Raw genomic sequence first — 12,869 nt, forward strand, 5'->3', positions numbered from 1 at the left:
TTTCTTGTCTATTACAACCAAGTGTTGTCACAAATTAAGTAAATTATTCATTTCAGTGATCCTCAGTTAAGAACAGTCAGATTATGTACAAGATTTAAAATTAAACTTCCACTATTTACAGACTTACATCTGCTTTCCATACATCCATTATTCACACAGTAAGTAGTTACTTGGCTGTTACAACTAAGCATCATCAAAAATTAAAATATAATACATTTTAATTAAAATAGTCTACTGCACTTGTTGAGAAACCCATGGATGGATTAGAAGGAGTTAGCCACCAAAAATTCTTTTAAATTATGTTTAAATTGTGGTTTCTCTCAAACTAAACTCTTAATGATTGCTGGTAACTTATTGAAAATATGCATTACAGAATACTGGACTCCTTTATGGACAAGAGTAAGTGATTTTAAATTTTTATGTATGTTGTTGTGGTCTTCAGTCCTGAGACTGGTTTGATGCAGCTCTCCATGCTACTCTATCCTGTGCAAGCTTCTTCATCTCCCAGTACCTACTGCAACCTACATCCTTCTGAATCTGCTTAGTGTATTCATCTCTTGGTCTCCCTCTACGATTTTTACCCTCCACGCTGCCCTCCAATGCTAAATTTGTGATCCCATGATGCTTCAAAACATGCCCTACCAACCGATCCCTTCTTCTAGTCAAGTTGTGCTACAAACTTCTCTTCTCCCCAATCCTATTTGATACCTCCTCATTAGTTATGTGATCTACCCACCTTATCTTCAGCATTCTTCTGTAGCACCACATTTCGGAAGCTTCTATTCTCTTCTTGTCCATACTAGTTATCGTCCATGTTTCACTTCCATACATGGCTACACTGCATACAAATACTTTCAGAAACGACTTCCTGACACTTAAATCTATACTCGATGTTAACAAATTTCTCTTCTTCGGAAACGATTTCCTTGCCATTGCCAGTCTACATTTTATATCCTCTCTACTTCGACCATCATCAGTTATTTTACTCCCTAAATAGCAAAACTCCTTTACTACTTTAAGTGTCTCATTTCCTAATCTAATTCCCTCAGCATCACCCGATTTAATTTTACTACATTCCATTATCCTCGTTTTGCTTTTGTTGATGTTCATCTTATATCCTCCTTTCAAGACACTATCCATTCCGTTCAACTGCTGTTCCAAGTCCTTTGCTGTCTCTGACAGAATTATAATGTCATCGGCGAACCTCAAAGTTTTTACTTCTTCTCCATGAATTTTAATACCTACTCCGAATTTTTCTTTTGTTTCCTTTACTTCTTGCTCAATATACAGATTGAATAACATCGGGGAGAGGCTACAACCCTGTCTCACTCCTTTCCCAACCACTGCTTCCCTTTCATGCCCCTAGACTCTTATAACTGCCATCTGGTTTCTGTACAAATTGTAAATAGCCCTTCGCTCCCTGTATTTTACCCCTGCCACCTTTCGAATGTGAAAGAGAGTATTCCAGTCAACATTGTCAAAAGCTTTCTCCAAGTCTACAAATGCTAGAAACGTAGGTTTGCCTTTTCTTAATCTTTCTTCTAAGATAAGTCGTAAGGTTAGTATTGCGTCACGTGTTCCAACATTTCTATGGAATCCAAACTGATCTTCCCCGAGGTCCGCTTCTACCAGTTTTTCCATTCATCTGTAAAGAATTCGCGTTAGTATTTTGCAGCTGTGACTTATTAAACTGATAGTTCGGTAATTTTCACATCTGTCAACACCTGCTTTCTTTGGGATTGGGATTATTATATTCTTCTTGAAGTCTGAGGGTATTTCACCTGTCTCATACATCTTGCTCACCAGATGGTAGAGTTTTGTCAGGACTGGCTCTCCCAAGGCCGTCAGTAGTTCTAATGGAATGTTGTCTACTCCCGGGGCCTTGTTTCGACTCAGGTCTTTCAGTGCTCTGTCAAACTCTTCACGCAGTATCGTATCTCCCATTTCATCTTCATCTACATCCTCTTCCATTTCCATAATATTGTCCTCAAGTACATCGCCCTTGTATAGACCCTCTATATACTCCTTCCACCTTTCTGCTTTCCCTTCTTTGCTTAGAACTGGGTTTCCATCTGAGCTCTTGATATTCATACAAGTGGCTCTCTTCTCTCCAAAGGTCTCTTTAATTTTCCTGTAGGCAGTATCTATCTTACCCCTAGTGAGACAAGCCTCTACATCCTTACATTTGTCCTCTAGCCATCCCTGTTTAGCCATTTTGCACTTCCTGTCGATCTCATTTTTGAGACGTTTGTATTCCTTTTTGCCTGCTTCATTTACTGCATTTTTATATTTTCTCCTTTCATCAATTAAATTCAATATTTCTTCTGTTACCCAAGGATTTCTATTAGCCCTCGTATTTTTACCTACTTGATTGTCTGCTGCTTTCACTACTTCATCACTCAGAGCTACCCATTCTTCTTCTACTGTATTTCTTTCCCCCATTCCTGTCAATTGTTCCCTTATGCTCTTCCTGAAACTCTGTACAACCTCTGGTTCTTTCAGTTTATCCAGGTCCCATCTCCTTAAATTCCCACCTTTTTGCAGTTTCTTCAGTTTCAATCTGCAGTTCATAACCAAGAGATTGTGGTCAGAATCCATATCTGCCCCTGGAAATGTCTTACAATTTAAAACCTGGTTTCTAAATCTCTGTCTTACCATTATATAATCTATCTGATACCTTTTAGTATCTCCAGGATTCTTCCAGGTATACAACCTTCTTTTATGATTCTTGAACCAAGTGTTAGCTATGATTAAGTTATGCTCTGTGCAAAATTCTACAAGGTGGCTTCCTCTTTCGTTTCTTCCCCCCAATCCATATTCACCTACTATGTTTCCTTCTCTCCTTTTTCCTAATGACGAATTCCAGTCACCCATGACTATTAAATTTTCGTCTCCCTTCACTACCTGAATAATTTCTTTTATCTCGTCATACATTTAATCAATTCCTTCATCATCTGCAGAGCTAGTTGGCATATAAACTTGTACTACTGTAGTAGTCATGGGCTTTGTGTCTATCTTGGACACAATAATGCATTCACTATGCTGTTTGTAGTAGCTAACCTGCACTCCTATTTTTTTACTCATTATTAAACCTACTCCTGCATTACCTCTATTTGATTTTGTATTTATAACCCTGTAATCACCTGACCAAAACTCTTGTTCCTCCTGCCACCGAACTTCACTAATTCCCACTATATCTAACTTTAACCTATCCATTTCCCTTTTTAAATTTTCTAACCTACCTGCCCGATTAAGGGATCTGACATTCCACGCTCCGATCCGTAGAACGCCAGTTTTCTTTCTCCTGATAACTACGTCCTCTTGAGTAGTCCCCGCCCGGAGATCCGAATGGGTGACTATTTTACCTCCGGAATATTTTACCCAAGAGGACGCCATCATCATTTAATCATACAGTAAAGCTGCATGTCCTCGGGAAAAATTACGGCTGTAGTTTCCCCTTGCTTTCAGTCATTCGCAGTACCAGCACAGCAAGGCCGTTTTGGTTAATGTTACAACGCCAGATCAGTCAATCATCCGACTGTTGCCCCTGCAACTATTGAAAAGGCTGCTGCCCCTCTTCAGGAACCACATGTTTGTCTGGCTTCTCAACAGATACCCCTCCGTTGTGGTTGCACCTACGGTACGGCCATCTGTTTCGCTGAGGCACGCAAGCCTCCCCACCAACGGCAAGGTCCATGGTTCATGGGGGGAGGATTTTTATGTATATTGTTCTAATTTCTAGTATTGATACTGTGTACTAAGCAGTTAGTTGGAAAAAGAGATGTATTATTTACAACAAACTTCATTAAGGAATAAATATACTGAGAAGCTCTGTTTAATATGTCCAATTCTTTGAATAGGTTTTGACATGATGTTCTTGGATTTACACTACTCATTATTCTTATTACACGCTTCTGTATTCTAAAAATTTTTTCTCTGTTTGTGGAGTTACCCCAAAATATGATACCATATGACATAATGGAGTGAAAATAAACAAAATGTGCCAGTTTTTTTATATTTATATCTCCTATGTCTGTCATCACTCGCATTGCAAACACAGACTTGTTTAGGCGCTTTAGCAGTTCGTTAGGATGTTGCTCCCAACTGAATTTATTATCAAGTTGTAATCCCAAGAATTTTACAATCTCAACTTCTCCTATTTCCATGTCATCATATTTTATACACACACCAGATGGAAATCTCTCTGAACGGCATATAGTGGGTCTTTTCAAAGTTTAATGACAGTGAATTGGCTATGAACCACTTACATGTCGGTAAAAATTTGATTAGCTGCCCTTTATAAATTTATTTGTTTGTATCGTCTGCAAATAAGACAAATTTGGCATCTGGTAATGTAACAGATGACAGGTCATTAATATACACAAGAAGCAGTAGTGGACCTAGTATGGAACCTTGGGGAACACCACATGTAATTTCTTCCCAGTCAGATGATGTCTGATTGCCTACTGCTGAAGTGTTACATAATGACACCCTTTGTTTTCTATTAGTAAGATATGACTGAAACCACTTTGCAGCTCTACCAGTGACGCCATAATATTTTAATTTACTTAAAAGAATGCTGTGATTCGCACAGTCAAACGCCTTTGACAGTTCACAGAATATGTCAGTTGCCTCTAATTTGTTGTCCAATGAATTAAGGACATTTTTGCTCTAAGTGTAAATAGCTTTCTCAATATCAGAATCCTTAAGAAACCCGAACTGTGACTTTGACAGTATGTTATTTTCACTAAGGTGTTTAAGTAGATGCTTGAACATAACCTTTTCAGAGATTTTTGAAAAAGCTGGCAAAAGTGAGATCAGTCAGTAGTTTGACATCATTTCTTTGTCTCCTTTCTTGTGGAGAGGTATAACTTCAGCATATTTAAGCCAGTCCCGGAATGTTCCTGTGACAAGTGATTGATTACACAATTAACTTAAGATATGACTAAGTTCACATGAATGCTCTTTTATTAACTTTGTTGATATGTTATCATAACCACTAGAATGCTTTGATTTCAAGGACTTCATGATGGAATCTTTGGGTGAAGTAAGTGTCAATTGTATTTTACTGAGATTGCTTGTGTGCACTGGTCTAAGATATTCCATTGCAGTATTTACTGAACATGACAACCCACATGCTATCAGTAACAGAGACAAAATACTTGTTTAAATGGTTTGCAACACAACATGCATTTGTTACCAGGGTTTCATTTATTTTTAGAGCTATTTGTTCCTCTTCATTTCTGGCTCTACATGTCTCTGACTTAACTATATCCCATATTGTTTTATTTTATTGCTGGATGTATTTATTTTCTTCTCATAATGCAGGTGTTTAGATTTCTGGATAACCTTCAATATTTTGCAGTAATTTTTGTAATGAGCTATAATGCTAGTATCAAAGGTGTCCCTATGTATCAGATAGAGTTTCCTTTTTGTCTCACATGATATCTTTATCCCTTGTGTGATCCATGGTTTCTTATTAGTTGAGTTACTTTAATTTGAGTTACCTTCTGGGGAAAACAATTTTCAAATTAGGTGCTAACTTTATTAATGAATGGTTTGTATTTTCCATTTGTGTCTTGGATGCTGTAAGCATCCATCCAATTAGCTGTTGATATACTTTTTGGGATGTGAGGTCGTGGTCCAAGAACTTTTCTGCTCCTTACGTTTCGTCCAGGCTGCGCTGGACTTCCTCAGAGGCGCTGCTCCGCTGAGTCTTGCCGACTGACTGGTCGGGTGTCTGAGAGCGACTTATATATTGTAAGAAAGGGGGCGTGGTTTAGGTGACACGTGATGAGCAGTGATAATCCATAGCAAAGATAAGGTTGACTATCGATTACCACCTTGTCAAAGATAAAAATTGTTAGCAATTTTGTAGAGCCACTGTCCATATATCGCTAAATTTCATAGCCTCCTCTTTCCTATTAAAATTATCGTGACGTTTATAAATTTCAATAGCTTCTCTATATAGCCGTGGATAGTAATTTAACGTTGTAGATAAAACTTTGGTATCCGAAAACTTCACTTGGTGGTTGCCTGGTTGAAGAGCATGTTCTGCTACAGCTGATTTTTCTATTTTTCCAAGTCGACAAAGGCTTTTATGCTCTTTCAGTCGTGTGTTTACGCTTCTTTTGGTAGTACCAATATAAACTTTACCACAGGTACACGGAATTTTATACACACCACATGTCGACAGGGGAGGGCGTTTATCTTTCACAGATCGTAGTACTTGACTTATTTTCTTTGTTGGTTTAAAGACAGGTTTTATGTCATATTTTCGTAAAATCTTACCGATCCGATCTGTTACTTTTTTAATAAAAGGGAGAACTAATGTATTTTTCTGTCGTTGTGGTTCATTCTTATCTTTTGGTCTTCTATTCCTTGGACGCAAAATTCTATTTATCTCTTTTCTTGAGTAGCCGTTTTTTCAAAAGCCTGCATCAGATGTTTCACTTCAGCATCCAAATGTTCAGGTGTACGTATCTGTTCTGCTCGATCGACAAGACTTTTTATGACACCTCTTTTTTGTTGTGGATGATGATTAGAATTTTTATGTAAATATCTGTCCATATGTGTTGCCTTCCGAAAAACTTTATATTCCAAGCTTCTATCAGACCGTCTCATAACTAAGACATCCATGTTTACAACCATTTATTGGAAAAACTGACTCATATATAAAAGACTCGCATCATTTTATTGAAAAACTAGAGGTACTAACTCTGACCCCTGAAGATATTCTTGTAAGTTTTGACATTGTGTCCTTATTCACAATGATTTCTGCTAACGAAGTTATGATTTTAATAGCGGATATTTTTCCAGAAGATTTGACTGTTCTTTTCAGACATTGCCTTACATCAAGTCAGTTCCAGTGGGATAATGAATTTTATGAACAACTCGATGGAGTAGCAATGGGTAATCCAATAGGCCCTGCGATTGACAATCTGTACATGGAGAAATTTGAACAATCAGCCCTAGACAAAGCTAATAAACCATCTCGTTGGTATCGATATGTAGATGACACATTTGTGGTTTGGTCCCATGGCAGAAAGGCCTTGGACGATTTCTTTGATTATCTAGACAAAATTCACCCAAAAATACAGTTTACCATGGAAATAGAAAAGGATAACAGAACATCTTTCTTGGATGTCTTAGTTATGAGACGGTCCGATAGAAGCTTGGAATATAAAGTTTTTCGGCAGGCAACACATACGGACAGATATTTACATAAAAATTCTAATCATCATCCACAACAAAAAAGAGGTGTCATAAAAAGTCTTGTCGATCGAGCGGAACAGATACGTACACCTGAACATTTGGATGCTGAAGTGAAACATCTGATGCAGGCTTTTGAAAAAAACGGCTACTCAAGAAAAGAGATAAATAGAATTTTGCGTCCAAGGAATAGAAGACCAAAAGATAAGAATGAACCACAACGACAGAAAAATACATTAGTTCTCCCTTTTACACTCCTGGAAATGGAAAAAAGAACACATTGACACCGGTGTGTCAGACCCACCATACTTGCTCCGGACACTGCGAGAGGGCTGTACAAGCAATGATCACACGCACGGCACAGCGGACACACCAGGAACCGCGGTGTTGGCCGTCGAATGGCGCTAGCTGCGCAGCATTTGTGCACCGCCGCCGTCAGTGTCAGCCAGTTTGCCGTGGCATACGGAGCTCCATCGCAGTCTTTAACACTGGTAGCATGCCGCGACAGCGTGGACGTGAACCGTATGTGCAGTTGACGGACTTTGAGCGAGGGCGTATAGTGGGCATGCGGGAGGCCGGGTGGACGTACCGCCGAATTGCTCAACACGTGGGGCGTGAGGTCTCCACAGTACATCGATGTTATCGCCAGTGGTCGGCGGAAGGTGCACGTGCCCGTCGACCTGGGACCGGACCGCAACGACGCACGGATGCACGCCAAGACCGTAGGATCCTACGCAGTGCCGTAGGGGACCGCACCGCCACTTCCCGGCAAATTAGGGACACTGTTGCTCCTGGAGTATCGGCGAGGACCATTCGCAACCGTCTCCATGAAGCTGGGCTACGGTCCCACACACCGTTAGGCCGTCTTCCGCTCATGCCCCAACATTGTGCAGCCCGCCTCCAGTGGTGTCGCGACAGGCGTGAATGGAGGGACGAATGGAGACGTGTCGTCTTCAGCGATGAGAGTCGCTTCTGCCTTGGTGCCAATGATGGTCGTATGCGTGTTTGGCGACGTGCAGGTGAACGCCACAATCAGGACTGCATACGACCGAGGCACACAGGGCCAACACCCGGCATCATGGTGTGGGGAGCGATCTCCTACACTGGCCGTACACCACTGGTGATCGTTGAGGGGACACTGAATAGTGCACGGTACATCCAAACCGTCATCGAACCCATCGTTCTACCATTCCTAGACCGGCAAGGGAACTTGCCGTTCCAACAGGACAATGCACGTCCGCATGTATCCCGTGCCACCCAACGTGCTCTAGAAGGTGTAAGTCAGCTACCCTGGCCAGCAAGATCTCCGGATCTGTCCCCCATTGAGCATGTTTGGGACTGGATGAAGCGTCGTCTCACGCGGTCTGCACATCCAGCACGAACGCTGGTCCAACTGAGGCGCCAGGTGGAAATGGCATGGCAAGCCGTTCCACAGGACTACATCCAGCATCTCTACGATCGTCTCCATGGGAGAATAGCACCCTGCATTGCTGCGAAAGGTGGATATACACTGTACTAGTGCCGACATTGTGCATGCTCTGTTGCCTGTGTCTATGTGCCTGTGGTTCTGTCAGTGTGATCATGTGATGTATCTGACCCCAGGAATGTGTCAATAAAGTTTCCCCTTCCTGGCGTAATGAATTCACGGTGTTCTTATTTCAATTTCCAGGAGTGTATTAAAAAAGTAACAGATCGGATCGGTAAGATTTTACGAAAATATGACATAAAACCTGTCTTTAAACCAACAAAGAAAATAAGTCAAGTACTACGATCTGTGAAAGATAAACGCCCTCCCCTGTCGACATGTGGTGTGTATAAAATTCCGTGTACCTGTGGTAAAGTTTATATTGGTACTACCAAAAGAAGCGTAAACACATGACTGAAAGAGCATAAAAGCCTTTGTCGACTTGGAAAAATAGAAAAATCAGCTGTAGCGGAACATGCTCTTCAACCAGGCAACCACCAAGTGAAGTTTTCGGATACCGAAGTTTTATCTACAACGTTAAATTACTATCCACGGCTATATAGAGAAGCTATTGAAATTTATAAACATCACGATAATTTTAATAGGAAAGAGGAGGCTATGAAACTTAGCGATATATGGACAGTGGCTCTACAAAATTGCTAACAATTTTTATCTTTGACAAGGTGGTAATCGATAGTCAACCTTATCTTTGCTATGGATTATCACTGCTCATCACATGCCACCTGAACCACGCCCCCTTTCTTACAATACATAAGTCGTTCTCAGACACCCGACCAGTCAGTCGGCAAGACTCAGCGAAGCAGCGCCTCTGAGGAAGTCCAGCGCAGCCTGGACGAAACGTAAGGAGCAGAAAAGTTCTTGGACCACGACCTCACATCCCGAAAAGTATATCAACAGCTATGTCATCCGGTCGTGAAAGCCTTCATTCTACATCCATCCAATTAATTTCTTTGAGCTGTAGAGGACAAGGGGCTAATTTTAGGAAATATGGTGCAAAATTGTGATTTAGTGTGTTCCAGTGCCTGATGCGCCAGCCTCACGGCAGACGGCGGATGAAGGCTGGCCAGCGCATTATGCAGGTGTCACAGTTTTGCAACGAGCGTCGGTATGTGTGTACGTGCGCTGCAGCCATCAACAGCCAGAATGCAGCATTAGCAGACTTACGTAGGCGCGGACCATGTGTGGCGTGGTTGCATTAGCCAACTCATCGAGAACATTCTAATAAAACATGGCGCCACGTAACCGGTGGATTCAGCAGCAGTCTGCACTACGTAAGGGCATCAGAGGTGGGCGTCGGCATTGGTTCGAGCGATTGGGCGTTTGGTCGCTATTACATCGTCGTCATCAGTGACGCTGTCCCCAAGGACTGGCCGGCGGAGGGCGTTGCCTGCTGCTGCACCAGCAACTCCCAACGTTGTCAGAAGCTGCAGCATCTGCAAGAAGCGAGCTAGGCCGGGCCTCATGCTGCGAACCTCCTACTGCCTGCGCTGTCGCTGATCAAGCACGGTGTCGCGTTCCGCAGGCTGCCCACATCAGCACGTCTCCACCAGGACACAAGTGGTGGGGCTGAGCTATGGAAAATGAGTTGGAAGAACCAACAATAAAGAGGAAGATTGCTAAAAACAGCCACCTTCTTCTACCCAGCCATGTCCTACAACCCCGACCACATCACCCGCTCCGGTCATCCTATTACAAGTGGTGTCAATCGGGAAACCTGCGCATCACACACTCCTGTTACAATTGGTGACAGTAGTGGTCTTCTCCTTTGATTTGGAGGAAGTTGTGGCTGGTAATCGATGAGGATATGTGGCACCTGAGTAGGGCAAAATGGATCAGCAACTCCTGCAACATGACAAGTAAGTGCCAATTTTTCGTTTTGTGGTTTGTCTGAACCTGTAGCATAGTACGTTTTTCCTTCCTGTTCTTCTATCTGGGCTTACTGTAGTCTTGATTCGATAGCTGGTAGTGATGTAGCAGTCTGTGTCAGCCAAGGTGGCTATTCAACACCTACTTGAGCGAATGTCGGAATTAGAGACAGAGCTTGCTCGGTCTAAAGAAGCAAGCAAGCAATGGTTTCCTGTAAATGCAGTAATTCTTGACACTAACGCTGCGTCTTTGGTCACTTCTTTCTCGGGAAAAGCTGGGGAGGATGTTGTGATTTTTTTGAGAACCTTAGCACGGCCACTAAATTGGGAAACTGGGGCGCAGAAACACTTTTGTATGTGGCTGAGTTAAAGGTAACTGGGGATGCCAGAGCGTAAGTTACATGCCATGAAGAATTAAGGGATGCTCAGACATTTGAAGTATTTAAAAAAAGTTTGCTGGAAAGATATCGGAGGAAAAATACGTCTAGATATTATTGGGAACAATGGAATAGAATGTATCAAAGGAATGGGGAATCAATAGAAGCTTTTGTAGATCGAATTCGAAAAATTCATGTTAATACCTATGAGCTAGCGGATTCTGATAGGGTTAATGAAGCCATTCTGCAGGAAGCTGAGCAGAGGGCACTAGACGCATTTTTGCGGGGAATACAACCTGAAACCTCCCGCAGGATTAGGATGGAATTCCCTAAGACTCCCAATGAGGTAGTCAGAATCGCTGTGGCGTTACAGGAAGTTGAAGCAGTAACAAAGACGTGGGACAGGAAAGCAGTGTTTAATCCAGAAATAAAATGTTTCAGATGTGGTAGGATGGGACACATTAGACATGATTACAAGGAAGTGCAATGCAGGAAATGCAGACGTTGGGGCCATCTGGAGCATAATTGCAATGGGTCCTGGCAGAAACATGATAGGAAACTGCAAGGTGGGCCTCACCCCCCTCAGTTAAATGGGGCAGGGGGTGGTGTGTCCACTGTGCAACACCCCCTGTAAGGATGAATGCTAGTGCAGAAACAGTGGAAGACTTTTTTCTGACTGGCTTGGTGAGGGCAGACCGTGCAAATTTTTATTGGATACTGGGTCTTAGGTATCTGTGGCGAGTAGAAATGTATGTGGTAAAGTAGAATTAAAACCACCAAGCTGGGCGTTAAGTGACATGGGTGGGGGACAGGTGAAGTCACTCGGATCAGTGGTGTTAAACCTTCGAGTGGAAATGAGGAACTTCCAGGTGAAGGTAGAAGTTCTTCCAGTTGTTGGCAGCAGCTATGATGTCATACTCGGATTGGATTTCCTGGTTGCACATCACGCAAAAGTTAACCTGGAATGGCGAGCATTAGAACTGGATGGAATACAATTTCGCCTAGGTTCTGTGGCTGAAAAACTATTAGTGTTGCAAGGAACCGCCCAGACGTCGGGTGTGCCACCTAAACTGTGAACAAGGTCCCTTAGGGTTAACTCGCAGGATACTATACCGAAGGGTACAGGGAAAATAATTTGGGCAGATGTTGGAGCTAGTGTGCCGATAAATTCGTTGTGTGTCGTTGAACCTTTGTCTGAGAATGAGTCACTAGATAAGATGAAGTGTTTTACGTGCCGTAGCGTGTCCTACATGCGGGAGATAGAAGGAAAAAAGGTTATGCCTGTCAGTATTGATAACTTTGGCCTTGAAGAGGTGCAGTTAGCATGGGGTACCGTAATAGCGAATCTGGAGATAATAGGGGAAGATTAACTGGATAAGAATTTTGCAGCAGATTACACAATGTTGGGAGAGTCTGTCAGCTGGTTCACACTGAGGGGTAAAGAAGCACATTTAGAAGGGCAAGACAGAGAAGTCATGGAGAATCTTTTTACGAAATATAAAGAGTTATTTAATTCTCATGGTCCACTGCCTGCCACACCGTTGGTTCAGCATTACATCCCCACTGGGAATGAAGCACCGGTGTATAAACGTCCATATCATGTTCCAAAAAGTTTACAGCCTGTCATGGAAGAATTTATTAATCAACAGATTAGGGATGGGATAATAGAAACCAGTAGTAGCCCCTGGTCCGCTCCTGTAGTAACAGTGGGTAAAAAATTACCTGGTGGGGGCAAGGCGTATCGTTTTTGTAGTAATTATCGTTTCCTGAATCAAAAAACTGTATTGGATGCATACCTAATGCCTAATATCACTAAAACTCTGGATAATTTGGGTCAGTGTTGGTACTTCACGACCTTGGATCTTTTAAGTGGGTACCACCAGCTGGAGGTCACCCTGGAAGACCGACTGAAGACAGCTTTTTCAACAC

The sequence above is a fragment of the Schistocerca americana genome, chromosome 2 (genome assembly GCF_021461395.2).
Source record: "Schistocerca americana isolate TAMUIC-IGC-003095 chromosome 2, iqSchAmer2.1, whole genome shotgun sequence".
Classification (NCBI taxonomy): Eukaryota; Metazoa; Arthropoda; class Insecta; order Orthoptera; family Acrididae; genus Schistocerca; species Schistocerca americana.